The sequence below is a fragment of the Crinia signifera genome, chromosome 4 (assembly GCF_055691185.1).
Source record: "Crinia signifera chromosome 4, ASM5569118v1, whole genome shotgun sequence".
Taxonomy (NCBI): domain Eukaryota; kingdom Metazoa; phylum Chordata; class Amphibia; order Anura; family Myobatrachidae; genus Crinia; species Crinia signifera.
In genome coordinates, this window is record NC_139220.1 from 186,228,849 (window position 1) to 186,247,796 (window position 18,948).

Genomic DNA, 18,948 nt, shown 5'->3' on the forward strand with positions numbered 1-18,948 from the left:
AACGTATGCCTCCTGTTATGATTATCTGTCCGGTCAATGTATGTCTGATATTGGTGTAATAGTTATGTCTCCTGTGAGTATTGGAATCAGGACATGTCTTGTATGTAAACTGTAGGTGACCCTGGTTTGAGTTTGAGGCCTGTATCCCCTCAGTGTGACATCTGTAGACTCCTCCAGAGTTAGGATGTAAGATAAGATCTGAGCCCCTCATAAACCATGGTCCAGGAGAAGAGGTTAGAGTTTGTCCCCTTCCTTCACATCTCTTATCAGTGGGTCTGCTATGCAAGGAAGGAGGATCAATCACTTTGAAAACAGCAGACTGTAGAAAATACATTGCCAGGGACCTTCCACACTCCTTCAGCATGGAAAGAGTGGAATCCCAAGGGTGGGAGGGATGAGGGAGTCTGCAAGGTATAACTAAGACCTTTCTCCCTATAGTCAGTGTCACTACCTGGGGGTCTAGCAATCAGGCTGTAGGCGACGAGAGATTTCTTGTGGAGAACCCCCCCACTTCAGGATTGTAAGATACGGTTCTGTCTTTTTTCCCTTTTTATTTTATTTCTGAAAATTGCATTTAAAAATCGTTGTGTGTACTTTTAAAATCATTGTAATGTCTTGTAACCATTTTGTTTAAAGTTCTGTAGTATTTCTAGGAATAAATAATACATATTCCCAGTTCTGGTTCTGTGTTCTTAAGACTCATTAGCCTCAGGAGAGAAAGGCTGGAAAACGTTACCATTGTTATCTTGTATTGTGTGGTTAGGGGCGAGCCAAGCCACCCCTTGCGCAGTTTCAGGCGCTAAAATCAGGTATTGGCTGGTGGCAGTGTACCTCAAGGAAAGGACCCGAGTGTCCTGAGTGAACCCCAGTCACGGCCGGCGCTGCTCAGATTGACGTATCGGAGCAGGCGACCGGTGGGTCCGTGACATTTGGCGGCTAGCGGTGGGATCGAGAATTAATTTTTCTCTTTAAGAACTTAAGTGAGTGTGGGTAGAATTTTGTGAGAAATACCCACATCACCAGAATCAGAACTCAGAGCTTTACTATAGTTTTAAAAGTCACACAGTGGATGCAATTTCTGTTCCCCTCCCTTCTCTTGTTTTCTTTACTATCATTTTATTTGACAAGTGTGAGACTCAGGATGTCTGATTACCGGATGATGAGACGTGATGATCTGGCGACTATATGTGTACGGAGGGACATCCCTTGGTCTGGCCTGAGTAAAGAACTGATGATAAAGGCACTCATGGAAGCCGATCGGGTTCTAGCTGCTGGAGGAAGCCAGTCCAGGGACACTCCTACTCCAAGGGCTCAGTTGGCACAAGACAACACAAGTGATGCCCTGCCAGGGTCAGATGCATCTGCTGGCAACAGTGAGTCTACACTGCAGAGTTACCTTCAAACTGCTGTCAGGCAAATGAAGGACCTGGACCCCACAATGGCCGTGCAGCTAATGCAGCATTACCAGGCAACTGCTGACAGAGAAGCTGCAGAGCGCCAGTCTGCGGCCGACAGAGAGGCTGCAGAGCGCCAGTCTGCGGCCGACAGAGAGGCTGCAGAGCGACAGGCTGCAGCCGACAGAGAGGCTGAGCAGCGCAGAGCCGAGCTAGAGGCTGAGCAGCGCAGAGCCGAGCTAGAGGCTGAGCAGCGCAGAGCCGAGCGAGAGGCTGCAGAGCGTCAGGCGGAGCGTGAGTACCAGTTGGAACTGGTGAGGCTCAGCGGCCAGAGCGCTGTTGGTAACCCGGGTAGGAAAAAGCCCCGGCATGACCAATTTCCCGTGCTGGAGAAAGATGGTGACCTGGATACTTTCTTCAGGAGTTTCGAAAAGACTTGCCGGCAGTTTGCACTGGACCCCAGTGAATGGGCAAGTTATTTAACCCCTGGGCTGAGGGGAAAGGCTTTGGATGCATTTGCTGACCTTCCCCAGGAGCTGGATGGAGATTATACTGCCATAAAGAAAGCCTTGCTACAGCGTTTCAACATCACCCCTGAGGCATACCGACAGAAGTTCAGAGACTTAAAGCGCAGCCCCTCTGATACCTATGGGGGCCTGTTAGCACAACTGTCAACCCTATTGCATCAGTGGGTTGAGGGCTTGCAAGTAAAGGACTATGATAAATTGAAGGACCTATTTCTGCAAGAGCAGTTCATCGCACTCTGCCCAGCTGAGGTTAAAGAGTGGGTCCTGGACCGGAATCCCGAATCAGCAGAAAAGGCTGCCACCCTGGCAGACCAATACACCAGCACCAGGGCTTCTGTGGCAAAGAAGACCTGGGGGACGCCCGGGCAAGTCAGCTGGAGAGATCGGAGACCCGGAGACTCGCCCCAGCAGCCCTCTTCAACTAAACCAGCAGCCGCTGCATTTGTTGGGGGGGTGGGGGGACAACCTGTTTTGGCAACCAGCCGCAGGTGTTTTATTTGCGATAAAGTGGGGCACTTCCGTTCCCGTTGCCCCAAGTGGAACTCTCCTGTGGGGGGCCCAGCCGTGAAACCTATGCCTGCCGTCCTGTGTGTAGGAGGACCCCAGGAGAGACCCCGGGACAATCTACAACCAGTCCAGGTAGGACAAAGGGTGGCGCTTGGGCTATTGGACTCAGGTGCAGATCTGACTCTCATAGATTCAGCATTGGTGGGCCCAGAGAACATCATCCCAGGAAAGACTATTGCTGTACGGGGGGTGAGTGGGGTCCACCCTGATGTTCCTATGGCCAGGGTATACCTTGATTGGGGGGTTGGAAGAGGCATCCGTGATGTTGGGGTGCTGGACAATCTACCTGCCGGTGTGCTTTTGGGGACTGATCTTGGGAAGATGCACACTGCCTATGTCAATGAAAGTGATGTTGGTACTGACTCTGTGTTACTAGCTAACCCTTCTGTCCCTCAGGCGACCCCTGCTGAGCTTTACAATCGTAATGTAAATGTATGTGAGGTTGCAGATTTGTGTTTAGCAGAACCTAACCCTTTGCAAATGTACAGGGGGGAAGTGGGTCACAATGCCTGTACTAAGGTAGAATTATGTGATGTATCGTTACCAGATAATGTTGCGAAAACACCAGTATCAGGGGTTGTACAGAATACTGAGCCAATCTCTGTGTTAGCAGTTCAGACAAGGAGAGCTGCAGCCCAGAACAGCTGTGATTTAACCCCTGCCTGTGTGGAAGGGGACTCCCTGGAAGTGGATACCCCTCCACCCCCCTCCCCTCCTGTAGAAGTCTCCAGTTCAGATGCTGTCCTAGAGGAGGGGGGGGCTTGCCTGCCTTGTTTCCCCACACTGATCAGCTGCTCAGAAGTGAGGCATTCAAAGCAGAACAGCAGACCGATCCCAGCTTGGCCGCTCTCAGAGAGCAAGCCAAGGAGGTCCCAACGGGGAATGGCTCAGTCAGAGTTTATGTAGAAAATGGGCTGTTATATCGTGAGCCACCTTCCTCAGAGGACCCTGAAGATGAAGGTCCTAACAGGCAGCTGGTGGTTCCACAGGCTTATAGGGAAGGGTTAATGAAAATAGCTCATGAAATTCCCTTAGGCGGACATATGAATCCGAAAAGAACTCAAGCTCGTTTGAGGCCCAATTTTTTCTGGCCTAACATGGGGAACGATGTACCTAATTACTGTCGCTCCTGCCATGCCTGCCAGTTAGCTGGGAAGCCCGGTGACCAAGGCCGAGCACCTCTCATTTCATTACCACTTATCGCAGAACCCTTTGAGCGGGTTGGTGTAGATCTTGTGGGGCCCCTCGCTATCCCCAGCAGCTCAGGGAAACAATACATTCTCACTGTGGTGGACTACGCCACGAGGTACCCTGAAGCTGTAGCACTCTCCTCCATCCGCGCAGACAAAGTGGCGGATGCGCTCATATCCATTTTCTCCAGGGTGGGGTTCCCAAAGGAGATGCTAACTGACCAGGGTACTCAGTTCATGTCCAAGCTCATGCAGAGTCTCTGTAAGAGGATGCAGGTGGATCACCTAATCACCTCTGCCTATCACCCCCAAACGAACGGCCTCTGCGAACGCTTCAATGGTACCCTAAAACAGATGTTAAGGGTCTTTGTGGAGTCCCAGGGAAGGGACTGGGAAAGGTTCTTGCCGCACCTCCTGTTTGCATACCGGGAGGTGCCTCAAGAATCAACGGGCTTCTCCCCCTTTGAACTCCTGTATGGGCGCCGTGCACGTGGACCCCTGGATTTGATTAGACAGGAGTGGGAGGGGAAGTTGGTCACCCCGGAAACATCCGTGGTGCACTATGTGGTGCAATTCAGGGAGAAAATGCAGTTCCTAATGGAAATGGCACAGAGCAACCTGAAGGCTGCACAGACCAAGCAAAAACACTACCTGGGGGTCTAGCAATCAGGCTGTAGGCGACGAGAGATTTCTTGTGGAGAACCCCCCCACTTCAGGATTGTAAGATACGGTTCTGTCTTTTTTCCCTTTTTATTTTATTTCTGAAATTTGCATTTAAAAATCGTTGTGTGTACTTTTAAAATCATTGTAATGTCTTGTAACCATTTTGTTTAAAGTTCTGTAGTATTTCTAGGAATAAATAATACATATTCCCAGTTCTGGTTCTGTGTTCTTAAGACTCATTAGCCTCAGGAGAGAAAGGCTGGAAAACGTTACCATTGTTATCTTGTATTGTGTGGTCAGGGGCGAGCCAAGCCGCCCCTTGCGCAGTTTCAGGCGCTAAAATCAGGTTTTGGCTGGTGGCAGTGTACCTCAAGGAAAGGACCCGAGTGTCCTGAGTGAACCCCAGTCACGGCCGGCGCTGCTCAGATTGACGTATCGGAGCAGGCGACCGGTGGGTCCGTGACATCTTCTATTCGGAAAAAAGCCGCGGCCCAGATTCATGCTTTAGAATCTCAGCTCTCCTCACTATTAGACCAACATAATCTCATTCCTACACCTGCTTTGCTCTCTCAGATCAACACCCTTAGAGGTCAATTGAATACACTTCTTTCACATTGAGCGGCGAATACTCTTAAGAAACTTCATCAACGCTTCTACGACAAGGCAGATAAAATAGATTCATTATTAGCCAATGAACTATGACGCCAACAAGCATCTAGGACTATAGATAAACTGTACTCTTCGAGGCGCAGCGCTTTTACTTATGATCCTAGGGAGATGGCGGTGTCACACGTAGCCGCGACGGAGCGCGGCGGGTACAGTACTCACCCGTCCGCGCCCGCCGCCGGCTAGCGTGTGCAGGCTCCGGTCTGCGGTGTGCGGGTAGCGGCAGCTCTGGGTAGGGATGGCAGCAGTAGTGGTGCCGGGAGGCCGGCGTCGCCATCTTGGTTGAGGGCAGGAGACAGATTGGCCCAGAGTGGAGGTTCCCTCCTCATCCTGTGCTGACAGCCAATGGCAGCCATCCCCTGGGGATATAGGGGATCTGCCTAGGCTGTTCAGTGTCAGTGCAATGAGTCTTTGGAGTCATTCACAACTCCTAGCTGATTCCCGGATCCTGGCTCTTTCTCTCCTGACTCTGGTGCCTTGCTCCCTGCATCTTGCTACAAGGAAGTTTTCTCCTGACACCAATGCTGCAAGTCCTACCTAGTGCTTGTTCCTGCTTGTGTCCCAGAATTACCCTGCACAGCTTTCCGCTGTCCTCCTTCATACAACTCATTCATTCCATCATCTTTCAGTCATCCGGATCCATTTCTTCTGTCATCAAATCAACCTCCTTCCGGATCCTCATCTATGTACTCTGGCTCACCAAGTATACGTTTCCAGATTTCCCTGCCCGTTATTAGTATTGTGCTGGACTCTATTTAATTTATTCCAACTGTCACTTAAAGAAGTATTTGAGTGAAGTTTATCATTTATGAAATCAGTTATTAAACCTGCACGTTTCAATCCTACTCCTCCTGGTCCGTCTCCGGTTCCTGTGCACCGCACGACTCCATCCAGCCCTTTAGCCGTGACAGTTTGCACTGACCCGATGGAATCGGGTGAAGCACAGGCCTCCATGACGGATGTTCTTCAAGGCATCATGGCTCGATTGGAACAAGTAGAGACTACCCAGCGTCAAGTGGCTCAATTTCTCCAGACCTTGTCATCACCTCAGGTGGCTCCCTCAGTTTCAGCAGCGCCAACCTCCGGAGCTTCGGCCTCTGCTGCTCCCCCTGGGCCAGCTGCTCCTCACCATCTACACCTGTCAACCCCCAGTAAATATGACGGGTCCCCGAGGGGGTGTCGAGGATTCCTGAATCAATGTGACGTCCATTTTACCCTCCAGCCTTCCAATTTCCCCTCTCCCAAGACTCGGGTGGCTTACATCGTGTCCCTACTGGCGGGTCCAGCCCTGGAGTGGGTGTCCCCCCTTTGGGAGCGTGCGGATCCCATCCTCAATAACTATGAAGAGTTTGTGGCCTCCTTCCGTCGCATCTTCGACGAGCCTGGCAGAGTGTCCTCCGCAGCCACAGAGATCCTAAGGATTCGTCAGGGCAGTCGCCCAGTGGGACAATATGTCGTACAATTTCAAACCCTGGCTTCCGAACTCAGATGGAACGAAGAGGCTCTCGTTTCTGCCTTCTGGAACGGCCTAGCCGGGCGCATCAAGGACGAGTTAGCAACTCGCGATTCTCCTTCCACCCTGGCTGAACTCATTTCATTATGTAACAAAGTCGATCTGCGACTCCAAGAACGCCAACTTGAGAGGAATCGCTCTGATCGCCTTCGCCCTCGATTTCCTTCCAATGTCGCACCAGCCTCCAAACCAACCCCGCCTCCTGCGGTGTCAACAGATGAGCCCATGCAAATCAACCGCTCCCGTCTCTCTCTCGAAGAGAAGTCCCGAAGACGGCGAGAGAATCTATGCATGTACTGTGGCTCCTCAGCTCACTTATTGGCTTCCTGCCCGCTGCGGCCGGGAAACGACCGCTCCTAATCTCCCCGAGGGAGGTCCGATTAGGAGTCTTGCTTCCATCTCCCTCTTCTTCTGATTCCACCATTCCGGTTACCCTTGTGTGTCCCCAAGGGAGAAAAAGAGTTCAGGCCCTATTGGACTCTGGAGCAGCGGGAAACTTCCTTTCTTCTTCTTTTGTCACCCAACATGCCCTGCCTGTGCAACCCCTGGATCACTCGCTGGTCCTCACTGCAGTGGATGGGAGTCGAATTCGTAGTGGACAAATCACCCATCAGACCACCCCGGTGACACTGCTCATAGGAGCTCTACATCAAGAGACCCTCGAATTCTTCATTCTTCCACAGTCCTCACACCAAATGGTCCTGGGCCTTCCCTGGCTCTCCAAACATAACCCACACATCGACTGGACCAATATGGAGGTCAAGGCCTGGGGAACAGATTGCCAGTCTACTTGCATTCCTCAGATCCTTCCGGTCTACCAGACCCATCCACAACGTGAGGGTAACTATCCTTCATCCTCTTCAGCTCCACCCTTGTCGATACCCGCACCATATCGTTCATTTACAGATGTATTCAGTAAAGGTGGTGCCGACACCCTGCCTCCTCACCGTCCTTGGGACTGCCCGATAGAGCTGGTGGCCGGGAAATTCCCTCCTCGTGGCCGCATCTATCCCCTGTCGCTACCTGAGACTGAGGCCATGTCCTCGTACATTCAAGAGAACTTAAACAAAGGTTTCATTCGACCATCTACTTCTCCGGCCGGGGCCGGGTTTTTCTTTGTGAAAAAGAAGGATGGCGGTCTTCGGCCATGTATCGACTACAGGGGCCTGAACGACATCACCATTAAAAACCGCTATCCCTTACCCCTTATCGCAGAACTATTCGACAAGATCAGAGGGGCAGCAATCTTTACTAAATTGGACCTGCGAGGGGCCTACAATTTGATCCGGATCCGTCCAGGTGACGAGTGGAAGACGGCTTTTAACACGCGCGACGGCCACTATGAATACCTGGTGATGCCCTTCGGCCTTTGTAACGCCCCCGCCGTCTTCCAACAGTTTGTAAATGATATCTTTCGGGACTTGCTGTACCACTCCATCGTAGTCTATCTAGACGATATACTCATCTTCTCTCCAAATCTTCAACTTCACAGACAGACAGTGTCCGAAGTCCTACGACGTCTTCGCCAAAATCAACTGTTCTGCAAGTTGGAGAAGTGCGTTTTTGAGGTCACGTCCATTCCATTCTTGGGTCACATTCTCTCCGCCAATGGGATAGAAATGGACCCAGAGAAGGTGAGAGCCATCCAAGACTGGGCAGCCCCCACAACACTCAAAGGAATTCAGAGATTCCTAGGGTTCTCAAACTATTACCGGCGATTCATCCGGAACTTCTCTACTATCGCTGCTCCCCTCACTGCTCTCACTTGCAAGGGAGCTGATCCAAGCCGATGGTCGCCAGAAGCATCCTCTGCCTTCCAGCAGTTAAAGAGAGCATTCATAACGGCACCAATCCTCCTCCAACCAGACCTCGACAGGCCCTTCATTCTCGAGGTGGACGCATCCTCGGAAGGGATCGGGGCCATCTTGTCACAAAAAGGTGAGGATCAAGAATTACACCCTTGTGCCTTCCTCTCCAAAAAATTCCTCCCGGCAGAGAAGAATTACCCCATCGGGGAACAGGAGTTGCTTGCAGTCAAAACTGCGTTAGAGGAGTGGCGATACCTTCTGGAGGGGGCACGGCATAAGATCACCGTGTATTCAGACCACAAAAATCTGTCCTTTCTTAAACAGGCTCAGTGCCTTACTGCCCGCCAAGCCCGTTGGGCCATGTTTTTTGAACGCTTTGACTTCCAAATTAAATTCCGACCTGGAACCACGAATACTAAGGCAGACGCTCTATCCCGCTCCTTTGAGACGACCTCTGACCTAGAGACACCTCCTCGTCCAATCCTCGATCCGCTGGTCTTCGCCCAAATAACCGTACAGCCATCTCCTCCTCCAGGTAAAACGTTCGTTCCCCCCGAACTCCGCAAGAAAATATTGTCATGGGCACATTCTTCCCGCTTCGCAGGGCACGCAGGAGCACAAAAGACCTTGATGTTCCTGTCACGTTCTTATTGGTGGCCAACCATCCGCCACGACGTAACCAACTTCGTCGCTTCTTGTGTAAGATGTGCTCAGCATAAGGTGCCCAGAACAACTCCCGCTGGTCCTCTCCGCCCTCTAACCATTCCCACAGAACCATGGACCCATCTGTCAATGGACTTCATTTGCGAACTACCTCCCTCAAAAGGTCATACCGCAATCTGGGTAGTGGTCGACCGATTCTCGAAAATGGTCCATTTTTTCCCACTAAAAGGTCTCCCCTCTGCTCCAGTACTGGCTCAGCTATTTATCTCAACCATTTTTAAACTTCACGGACTGCCCAAAGAGATTGTATCCGACCGCGGAGTACAGTTCGTTGCAAAGTTCTGGAGAGCTCTCTGTGCCGCGGTACAGGTCAAACTCAAGTTTTCCACTGCCTTTCATCCCCAGACCAATGGCCAGACAGAACGGGTGAATCAAGACTTGGAGGCCTTTATCCGACTGTTTGTCTCGTCGTCCCAAGATGACTGGGTGGATCTTCTCCCGTGGGCAGAATATATGCATAACAACTCCTATCACTCTTCCTCCGGAACCACCCCCTTCTTTACAGTATTCGGCAAACATCCACGATCTCCGGATTTCTCAGAATTATCCTCTTCCGAAGTTCCTGCAGCAACCACTTCATTACAACGCTTTGCTAAAATCTGGTCGGATGTCCACACCGCTCTTCTTAAATCTTCCGCCCGATACAAGAGGATGGCAGACAGGAAAAGAAGGGCAGCGCCCAGATTGAAAGTCGGAGACCGGGTATGGCTGTCTACCCGCCATATACGCCTCCGTCTGCCCTCTATGAAGCTGGCTCCCCGGTTCATTGGGCCATACCCTATCATCCAAGTCATTAATCCTGTCGCTTATAGACTTCAACTTCCTCCTTCCCTAAGGATTTCGAATTCCTTCCATGTGTCCCTCCTCAAGCCTTTAAGGTTGAACTCTTATCAAAAGAAGATTCCCAAACCGCCCAAGATTAACTCCGAAAGTGGGTCTGAATTCGAGGTAAGACGCATTATAGACTCTCGTTGCCGCAATTCTCGTACCCAGTATCTGGTGGAATGGGTTGGGTTTGGTCCCGAAGAGAACTCTTGGGTGGATTCCATTGATTTGCACGCTCCAAAACTGGTAAAGCAATTTCTCCAGAGAAATCCGCACAAGGCCCATAGGCGCCCTGGGGTCACCCTGAAAAGGGGGGGTACTGTCACACGTAGCCGCGACGGAGCGCGGCGGGTACAGTACTCACCCGTCCGCGCCCGCCGCCGGCTAGCGTGTGCAGGCTCCGGTCTGCGGTGTGCGGGTAGCGGCAGCTCTGGGTAGGGATGGCAGCAGTAGTGGTGCCGGGAGGCCGGCGTCGCCATCTTGGTTGAGGGCAGGAGACAGATTGGCCCAGAGTGGAGGTTCCCTCCTCATCCTGTGCTGACAGCCAATGGCAGCCATCCCCTGGGGATATAGGGGATCTGCCTAGGCTGTTCAGTGTCAGTGCAATGAGTCTTTGGAGTCATTCACAACTCCTAGCTGATTCCCGGATCCTGGCTCTTTCTCTCCTGACTCTGGTGCCTTGCTCCCTGCATCTTGCTACAAGGAAGTTTTCTCCTGACACCAATGCTGCAAGTCCTACCTAGTGCTTGTTCCTGCTTGTGTCCCAGAATTACCCTGCACAGCTTTCCGCTGTCCTCCTTCATACAACTCATTCATTCCATCATCTTTCAGTCATCCGGATCCATTTCTTCTGTCATCAAATCAACCTCCTTCCGGATCCTCATCTATGTACTCTGGCTCACCAAGTATACGTTTCCAGATTTCCCTGCCCGTTATTAGTATTGTGCTGGACTCTATTTAATTTATTCCAACTGTCACTTAAAGAAGTATTTGAGTGAAGTTTATCATTTATGAAATCAGTTATTAAACCTGCACGTTTCAATCCTACTCCTCCTGGTCCGTCTCCGGTTCCTGTGCACCGCACGACTCCATCCAGCCCTTTAGCCGTGACAGGCGGAGGAATTCCGTACATTTTATAGTTCTCTTTACAACCTGAGGGATTCCTCCCCTGATCCCTCACCTGGGGGGGATGATTTAGCTTTGTATTTAGCTGAAATCCACTTACCCACACTCACAGAATCTCAGCTCTCTGCCCTGAACGCTAAAATTTCAGAGGAAGAGATCGTGACAGCAATCCGCTCAATGCGATCCTCTGCCGCCCCGGGCCCTGATGGCTTTACAGCCCAATATTATAAGCTCTTTGCAAAGGAATTATCCCCTCACCTAACCATACTCTTTAATAGCATCTTAGAGGGCGCTCTTTTTGCATCCGAAGCAACGCAAGCAGACATAGTACTGATCCCTAAACCTGACAAAGACCCCACCAAATGCTCAAACTATAGGTTAATCTCACTCTTAAATGTGGATTTAAAAATCTATTCCAAATTATTAGCTAACCAGCTCGCTTCTCTCCTACCACACCTGGTCCATCCGGATCAGGTTGGATTTATTCCTGGTCGTCAGGCGTCAGATAATATGAGACGTGCTGTGGATTTCATCCATGCCATCCAAAAACAAAAAGTGCCCTCTCTGGTCTTGGCATTAGATGCGGAAAAGGTCTTTGACCGTATTTCTTGGTCCTTTGCGGTCCTAGAGAGGATGGGTTTTTCAGGAAGCTTTCTGAAAGGCATTAAGGCTCTTTACCATACAACTTCAGCTCGGGTCTTTGTCAATGGGGCCATGTCTACTTGTTTTGGAAAAGCGAATGGAACTCGTCAAAGATGCCCCCTTTCCCCGCTTATATTTGCTCTTGTTATGGAGCCCTTCGCGGCGAGTATACGCAACAACACATCCATTCATGGTATTCGCACTGGCCCCTCTGAACACAAGATTGCATTATATGCTGATGACGTATTGCTAACCCTCTCTGACCCTGCTAGATCCCTCCCCTCTCTACTTCTCGAAATACAACAATACTCCCGATGCTCTGGCTATAAAATTAATGTGGATAAAACCGAGGTTCTTGACTTTCACATGCCAGTACCTCTCAAATCTGATTTAACGTCCCTCAGGCCAGGGTGGACTGGGAATTCCGGATTTCCGGATCTATTATTACGCTGCTCAGCTCTCGCTAAGCGTCCAATGGTGTAACCCTTGTGGTGCAGGGAAGGTCTGGGTGAACATCGAAGCAGATTATCTGGGGTTGACCACTCTATCTTCCCTATTATGGCTCCCCAGAATCAAACGACCGCGTGCAACGGTCGCTCATCCAGTTGTCTCTCATGCCCTATCCGTTTGGGACAAAGTTAACAAAACCTACAACCCAGCCCCATTCCCATCCCCCCTAACACCACTATTTCATAACCCAGATTTCCCCCCTGGCCTAGGCCAGTCATCCCTTTCCAGGTGGCAGAGGGATAATATATACTACCTTAATGATATCACCACTACCTCTAGCTTCCCACAATTTTCGGAGCTTTGGGGGGGTACGGCAATTCCGAAAATAGATTTTTTTAGTTTTCTGCAGACTAGGCATTTCCACTCCAAAATTGTAACCACGCTCACATCCAGACCTTTAACGTCCCTTGAATACATCTGCTGGAAACACTCTTCTTCCAGGGGCCAAATTTCCACAATCTATTCACTCCTAGAGACACGACCAGCCTCCTCCCGGGCCCCTCACAAGCTTGCCTTTGAACGAGACTTAGGTTTTACCCTGGACGATGAGGAATGGTCTGAGATCTGGGATAATGCCGCCTCCAGCTCTATCTGTGTGAAAACTAAGGAAAACATCTACAAACTCTTATATCGCTGGTACTATGTTCCATCCTGATTGCACAAAATGTTTCCCGACACCTCGGATAGGTGCTGGAGGGGCTGTCCCACAGAGGGTAGCTTTATTCATATTTGGTGGACATGCCCAAAAATTGCAGTCATTTGGAGGGAGGTGATATCTTTAGCTTCAAACTTGCTCGGTGTTGCCGTCCCCCTAGATCCGAGATATTTCCTTCTCCCATCTAGTCTCTCCTGGCTCACCCTACATCAGACCAAACTACTCCGCCACATTTCCTCCGCTATGACCTGCCAAATAGCTGCAGACTGGAAAAAATCCACACCAGCCCCCTTCCAAGTAGTAATATCCCGTATTTGGTATATATACCAAATGGAGCACATGATGGCTGTCATACGCCACTCCCTCAAAACCTTCCATAAGGTTTGGTCCCCATGGCTAACTTCACAGAACTCTTCCCCACCATTTGATGTTTAATAAAAGAGGTCACCCCATTCTTTCCCCTTTCCCCTCTCCCATTCCCCCTCTCATACTATTCTATCCTATTCTTTATTTCTATTTCCCTTCTTCTTCTGTATCTTCTCTCTCCTTTTTTTTCCCAATCTGTCTTATTGAGCCTCTTTAGTTGGTAGCTTCTCGCAATGCATCTGCAAGGCTCATCTCTCATCCTTTGCTACACCCCTTTGCTTTTATATATTAAAATTACGTTGGAACCGTGTTTGTATGCTGATAAAATCTTGTAGATTCATTGTTACTTTATTGTATTTGAATTTGCTTGCATGTCATTGTGTTCCAATTAATAAAGTGTGTTTAAAAAAAAAAAAATCATGAAGCTTTCCCACCACTGCACCTACACATGACCCCCAGAGTCATAAGGGGCCAATAACACGATTCACGCTGAAGCTCAACATCATGGCCCTGCCTCCTGTCCCACAATGCTGGAAATCAATCTCTGCATTGTGTAGTGGGGGTCCGGCCACAATGACACAATTTCTCAATCATGCCCTTGCTCTGCACCTTCACATTATCACGCACGCCACCATGTAACCCACATGCCACACCCCAACCCCACCCACAATGCTATCCTCCTACCTACCTCTCCCCCTAGAGGAGGCTGACTGAAAGTCATCAAGTATGGTCCGGCACATCAACAACAGTGTATTGTGAAAGGGGGATGACAGTTTTAGTTACTTTCATAAGCATGTAACTAAAAGTTCAAAAGCAAGTGATTTCAATTTATGTTTGGCTAAACCTATCAATATAACCTGGGCCATTAGCATACAAAAGATAAAAACAGTATTTTTGTCATTTTAACTAATTAATCCTGAAAAGTTAGCTGTGACTTGTAAAATAAAAAAAATACTGGGGATTCTATCATTTCACCCGCAACAGCTTTGATTGAGATGAAAAAAATCTCTTTAAAATACTTTTTACCCAATGCCATGTTTAAGTAAAAAAGCTGTCTTAAATACTTATTAGTGGAATAAGATGAACCCCAAGCTCTCCACTGCAGCAACTGATACTGCTGCAGACTCATTGTACCTGTATAGATCATACATAAACATTCTCTTAAAAACCAACTCTTCAGGCTGTGAAGCTTGTTCTGCATTCTCTCTACATTTTAGGGCGTTACCCATCTAAATACCATACAGACCACATCTTTGGATCACCACTACAACAGAGCATTTACCAATCAAACTGGTTTTCAATTTATTTAGATTAATGGTGGTTAAACCTGCAGAACTTCTAATACGCCGTACTTAATCACATAACTGTGGTCCACAGAAAAATAGACAGCCCACATAGACAACATTTTTGTGGTTTCAGTGTTGGAAATAATGTGTTTGCAGGAGTTACATAGAGGCAAGCCAATGGATGACTATGAACAGCCCTATCCAAGTCCAACCAAATATAAACCTTGTACCCTGCACCAAGTCCAAGAAACTTACAGATTTGCAAAAAGAAATAGGACAAAGGGCCTTATTCTGGTTCACTCTCAGAGGCAAATTCCTTCTCAAATGGACAAAACCATGTGCACTGCAGGTGGGGCAGATATAACATATGCAGATAGAATTAGATTTGTGTGGAGTTTTTCGTCAAAGTGAGATCTATATTGCAGTGTAGAAATAAAGCAGTCAGTATTTTCCCTGCACAGAAACAAAATAACTCACCCAAATCTAAATTTCTCTTTACATTTTACATCTTCCCCCCTGCAGTGCACATGGTTTTGTCCATTTGAGAAGGAAATCAGTGGCAGCCTGTTTATTTGTATTGGGGTTCATTTGTATTGGGGTTGACTCAAGATTGAGAAGTGGGATGACTGAGGGTCGGCTTTCACAGAAAAATTAACTATGTGTTGTCATGATCTGGAGTAGTAAAGGTACTTTGTTTTCCTGGTTGCTCTGCGCTACCATGGCTCCAGATTTCTACGTGCCCAATCTCCTGCAACGCTCAGCTCACTCTCCATTACTACAGAACTGTAGGATTCTACAGATTCCAAATCCGGTTATTCCTCTGGTTCCAGTCCGGCTGCTATTCAAGTATTCATTACAGCTTCCAAGTTCGGTTATTCTTCTGATTCCAATCCAGTTGCTCTTTCAAGTCGTCATCAGAGCTTCCAAGTCTGGTTATTATTCTGGATCCGGTCCGGTGACTTCACTATTCCCTATTCTTCAGTCCTAAATCTTCAGTATTCAGAACAGTTTTCAATTCCAGTTTCTTCATGTGTCATCTCAAGCAATCATTTATTATATTTACTATTGATAATAAAGATAAAGAACTTTCACACCTACGGGCCTGCTATTATTCCAAAGGTTAATTTATCATCTCTAATGTTTCATGCTCCCTGAGCGGGATTAAAACACATCACTTCCTTCACTACCTTGCTTCTAAAACCAATGCTGAATCCCACCAACCCTCTGGCGTGACATGTGTTTGCTACCCTCATACTGTAGCTGCTGCTGTACTGTCTGTAGCCAAGGTAGTTCCGCCACTGTTTGGCTGCTTAGGTGGTAGTACAGCTTTAAACATGTGAAGCTGCAGTAGCTGTATGATCGGCGATGGGATATATATGCTTTCTAGAGCAAGTTCAGTGGCCAGATGTTCAGCTTGTCCAGATGCACCTAGATTTTTCCAGAAGCCTTTATGATTTTCCAGATACCTCTAGGGCAGCGGTTCTCAAACTTTGGCTTCTGACCCCAAAGTGAGTCCTGACCACCTCAGCATGGGGTCACAGCTCTATGTTTCTGATCATCAGGCTAATTTGTCAGTGAAGGGGGGGACAGGGTATAACTCATTAAGTAAACACCCACTCCTTCCCTTTTCCATCATCCCCCCCATTACCCACTGCCTCCCTGTCACAAAAGCGGTCACTTCACTGACCACACTTGGGGTGGCCATTCAGTAGTAACTTGCTGGGGTCCTGTAATCATTTTTGTCTGACGGGGTCCCAGAGCAAAATAGTTTGCGGAACCCTTCCCTAGGGACATTTCCGAGAAGATTAGTTAGAACTATGAAGAGATAAGTTACTTGGATGTTGTGGCTATTACAAAAAAAAAAGTAAACAAATTGTTGACATGTCAGAATATTGATAGTCACTTATAAAGACCATGACAAATGGTTTAATTATGTCCATACTACTGTATAATCATTTTGGTCAGTGAGTCTAATCAGGAACTGAAAACTAGAAACAAACAAACAATACAATAAGCTTAAGGTGCAAACTGGGAAGACGTATCGCCAAAATCCTCTAGTGAAATGAATAATCTTATGAAGAAATTTATAGTAGCAATTCTCCAGCGGAAAGAATAATAATAGATGGCTGCAGTTGTGTTACATACTGTATGAAATATAAATGAATGACATCACCATCAGATTTGCTATAGCCTGTTCCTCAGCTCCATTAAGTATGAGAAAATGAATCACACCTCACTCTGGGAGTGCCAAATCAAATCAACACGACACTGCAAATGAGAAAACATCAGGCCTCCTGGGAGTTTCTATTTAAATCTGAGGGCATAGATGTTATTAAGTCGTAGCCACATAACAAAAGGTTACTGCTGGATTTAGTATCTGACTTTTTATCAGAATTCAAAATACTTGCCTTCTAATGTTGTATGATATGAGATTTCACAACACAGAAGCCTACATGGACTATCCAAAAGGGGAAAAAAATCACCCTATCTGAAGCATTACTGTTTTACAACTGCATTGTTCAGATGCCAAGACCATGAATGGTGGTGGGACTGGAGGCAGCAGGGGGCAATGGCTGCAGTTTGGGGGCCAGTGCCAGCCCCCTCTTTTGATAAGATAGGAGCCACCATTGATTACATTTGCTCCGCTGGGTGTTGCCTGTCTTAAATCCCCGCAATGCGACCCTGCTTTTGACCAGGGTCGGAGTGCCGTGATTTAAGGCCCGTGTTGACCCTTTCTCACCAACGAAACCCCCGGATTTTTCAGCAAATTACCGGGTTGTAAAGCTTTAACCTGGTAATTTGCGGGTGGTGTGAATGGGGTCCAGCTGCCCCCGGCAAAATGACCCGGCACTCAAAAATGCTGGGTAATTGCCTGGTGGCCGGTGTGAAAGGGGTATCACGATGTGGGGGCGATAATGTGATCCCTAGCTCACAATGCCTGTAGCATTGTGTGGAAGGGTGGGTCTGCAATCATGCCACACTTTGGCGTACATGCTCCCTTTTCCACGTCTACCCAGCTGGGATAATTTGTTTGTTTTCTTTGCACCTGAAAGTAACATCTGTCCGTCTGCCCATACTAAATATACAGGACACACCTCTTTGCAGACACAATTCATCTTGAAAAATTTAATTTGCAGGTAATGAAAGCGAAAGAGGTGTAAATGTATATACTTAGTGATGGAGACCACGATTGACATAAGCAAATGAGCAGCCAGTTTGGGGGCGGTACTAATCCTGACAGGCAGATTCATTCTACTGTAAATGACTTTGATGTTAATCCTTTCCTGCTTTTGGCAAGTTAAATGCCACTGAAATGTCTGGGTCGCAAGTTCACACCAATACTAATTTGTTAACCCTTTTAGCACAAGAATTAATAATTGTGACTGAAATTATCGGTCGTTGAGGTAAACTGTACTTTATCACACATTTTACTTTTAGATTTATATGTAAACATTATCAAAAAGGACCAAAGATGGCTTCTGTGTATTATTCACATGAAGCATACAGTCACTGCTCCTATGAAGCTGTGTAAGATTGTGTCTTCATTCTAATGGGGCACAATTTGGGTCAGAACAAAAAGCAACATCCCAAAGTCATTGAAATGGGGAGACTCCACATGTGGAAGGCTGTCTTAGGGGTCATACGCAAGGGGTGATTATGTGCTAAGCGATCTAGCGTTGGCAGTCTGACTAGATATTTAGTGCATGCACTAAATATCTGAGCCAGTGATGGCGCCGCATGGGACCGCGCATCGCTATTGCAATGGGGTGCACACACGGAGCAATTTGTGCTTAATTTCTAAATCTGCAAAGATCGTTTAGAAAATAAGCAAAAATCCCTCCGTGTATGTATATACTGAGGCTCGAGGAAAAGAAATTCCGTAATGAATTAAAAAGAGGATTCTTCACCATTAGAGCAGTAAAATTCTGGAACTCTTTGTCGGTGGGGGTGGTTACAGCAACTACTGTTAATGAATTTAAATGTAAACTGGATACATTTTTGGCCACTAAGGGAATCCTATAGATATGACTTACTCAAGTCAGTAGTTACAAGTTAGATAGGTTTAACTCGATGGACTAACATATTTTTTCAGCCTTAATTACTATGTTACTATGTTATGTTACTAACCATTCCGTAAAGCTGAGGTTTAGGTGGACAATAAACCTTAGGAATTTAAATGAATATGAAACACAGTTTAATCCACTGTAGAGCTTCATACGTTATATAAGAACTATGATAACAAAATATTTGGTACTTATATGTTAGTTGGGCGCCCACTAAGCTATTTGCTTAGTTTTTCACGTCCGTTCGCCACGCTTCGAGCTCGGTGGCTCGTTGCGCTCGCCACACTATAGAAAATCAACTCCATGCCGACATGGATAGTGGGGGTATGAGCGTACTAACTATAGTGGGCGCCCAACTAACATATACCAAATATTTTTTCCTGAGGCTCTGCAATGCATCCCCGCTCCATGTTCGTGCATTTTA

The 18,948-nt window shown here is 47.8% G+C and overlaps 1 protein-coding gene across 6 annotated transcripts in view; it reads right to left on the minus strand.

The window, feature by feature from the left end:
• Nucleotides 1-18,948, minus strand: part of SHANK3 (SH3 and multiple ankyrin repeat domains 3) — a 284,352-nt gene that overhangs the window by 250,227 nt on the left and 15,177 nt on the right. Inside the window, exon 1 of one of the 6 annotated variants that reach the window (XM_083183198.1) lies at nt 13,863-13,877. The exons of the other annotated variants lie outside the window; for them this stretch is intronic. The gene's annotated coding sequence lies outside the window, so the exon portion shown is untranslated. Of the gene's footprint in view, nt 1-13,862; nt 13,878-18,948 lie in introns of those variants that run through there. 6 annotated transcript variants of the gene reach the window in all.